The sequence below is a fragment of the Elephantulus edwardii genome, unplaced genomic scaffold, assembly GCF_000299155.1.
Source record: "Elephantulus edwardii isolate Elephantulus edwardi_28Jun2011 unplaced genomic scaffold, EleEdw1.0 scaffold00038, whole genome shotgun sequence".
Lineage (NCBI taxonomy): Eukaryota > Metazoa > Chordata > Mammalia > Macroscelidea > Macroscelididae > Elephantulus > Elephantulus edwardii.
In genome coordinates, this window is record NW_006399788.1 from 11,339,396 (window position 1) to 11,341,281 (window position 1,886).

General features: G+C 44.0%; 1 pseudogene; it reads right to left on the minus strand.

The window, feature by feature from the left end:
* Positions 1–982: 982 nt before the first annotated feature.
* LOC102847156 lies at positions 983–1,678 on the minus strand (annotated as a pseudogene).
* Between the last annotated feature and the right edge of the window lie 208 nt (positions 1,679–1,886).

The window sequence follows — 1,886 nt, forward strand, 5'->3', positions numbered from 1 at the left end:
TTTTTTACAAATAGATAATCAGTTTTGTTATCATCATTAAGAAAATAATAATTTTAATATATGCATTAGGTTAGAAGTTTGAGGAACAACACTCTGCCAGCCATTCTGCTTTTTTAGAACAGCTCGTGGCCCTCAGTGGTACTTAGCTGGAGGATGGGCTTATGTGAGGGTCACAAGTAGTTACCTGAAGTCTCTCTAATATGAAGGGTACACTTCTTATATGACAGGCATGAGGTTCAAATCCACCACCTGCTTTGTGGAGGCAGTATTCTCCCATGATTTACAACCTGGTGGCTTAGCTCTGAGTTGGTTACACTGTGACAGCATGTAATAACAACAGCTGGGGCCTTGAGAGTATGCATGTAAGAGAACTAGTTGAAAACCAGTTGGCCTTATTGCGATCTGTTTTCAAAGCCTGATCTGACTTCTTCCACATTCTGGGGGTTTCAGGGGAACTACATGGCTAGCCTAGATTCAAGGAAAAGGGAAATAGACTGGAGCTTGAACTCTTGGTTACACTGGAGGAAAGCAAGGCAAGTGGATACTGTTAGGCTATCATTGGAAGACATTGGGCTCTGGTGGCCTAGTGGTAAGGATTCATGCAGTCAACAAAAAGATCCATGGTTCAAAGCTCTCAACTGCTCTACAGTGGAAAGATGGGCATTCACCTTCCATGCTTCCCCTCCCCCCCTTATTCATTTTAATGAAAGTTTACAGAGGCTTAGGGTTTCCAGTCATTCATTGTTGCACTTTTCTCCCTCTCTCCCTCCCTCCCTCCCATGCTTTTTATTGCCTCTGAAAAGCCTCTGGAGGGTCAGCTCTGAGTAAGTTCTGACTTGATGTCACATAACAACAGTAACAATCCTTGGAAAGTACAACTGAACATATTTTACCTATTTTTTTTTGCACTTAAAGACTTGGCTTATTGAATGGTTGGTCTGTACAACTGCCAAGGCCACCATGTGCAGACAGGAAAGGGTTTTTATATTTTGGTCTCTTCCTCTTTAGACAGAGTCTTGATTTCTTCTTTCTTGGAGGCCTAGAGCCCCTCCTTACGACGTTCACGTGCCTCTTTGGCCTCAGACCTGTGGGCCTCAACCTGCTCAGCCAGGAGCTTCCTGTGAGCTTTGTTTGCCTTCAGCTTGTGACTTTGCTTGTTCTTGAACACATTCTCCTTTTCTTTCAGGTGCAGTCACTGACACATGTGGCATCAATCTTCTTAAACTCTTGGTTTTTACAGAGTAGCCAGGGCAAAATCAGCCTCATCCAGGTCACCTTCTCAGACATTCACGCATTGGCAGTCCCCTTTCACTTACCTGTGCCCATATGCCTGCCTTTCCTGCAGGCACAGGTTGGTTTGTTGTGTTGTTTTTATTTTTGGCATCGAGCCCTAGAATGGACAAGTCACAGACTTGAGGATGATGAGGCCTTCTTTGATCCATTTCCGGATTGGCTGCTGAGAGTTGACATTGGCCACTTTATTGGTCTCGCTGGGGTCTAACCAGACCTTCTCGTTGCCCCAACGGAGAACACTAGAGGCAGGCCTCTCCTGAAGCCTGCACATAAGAGGCCGCTGCTGCAGCGTACAAAGGAAAGAAGTGCACAGTTTACTTTTGACTTCTGTAATCTTTAGAAATTCTTTCAAAAGGGGTCTACAAGTTGTCAACTCTTTCAACATCTGTATGCTTGCAAATGTCTTTATCACCACCTCGGTGTTCTTGGAATCACTTACACAAGTGTAGAATTTACGTTTTGAGTATAATTCTCTAGTGTGTTCTCACATCTCTTTTTGTTGATAAGATGTGTGTTGTTAGTGTACATTTCTTGATATTGTATGAGCTCGAGCATATCTGAGATCGTGTGGATGGCAGGAAATAGGGCAGGAC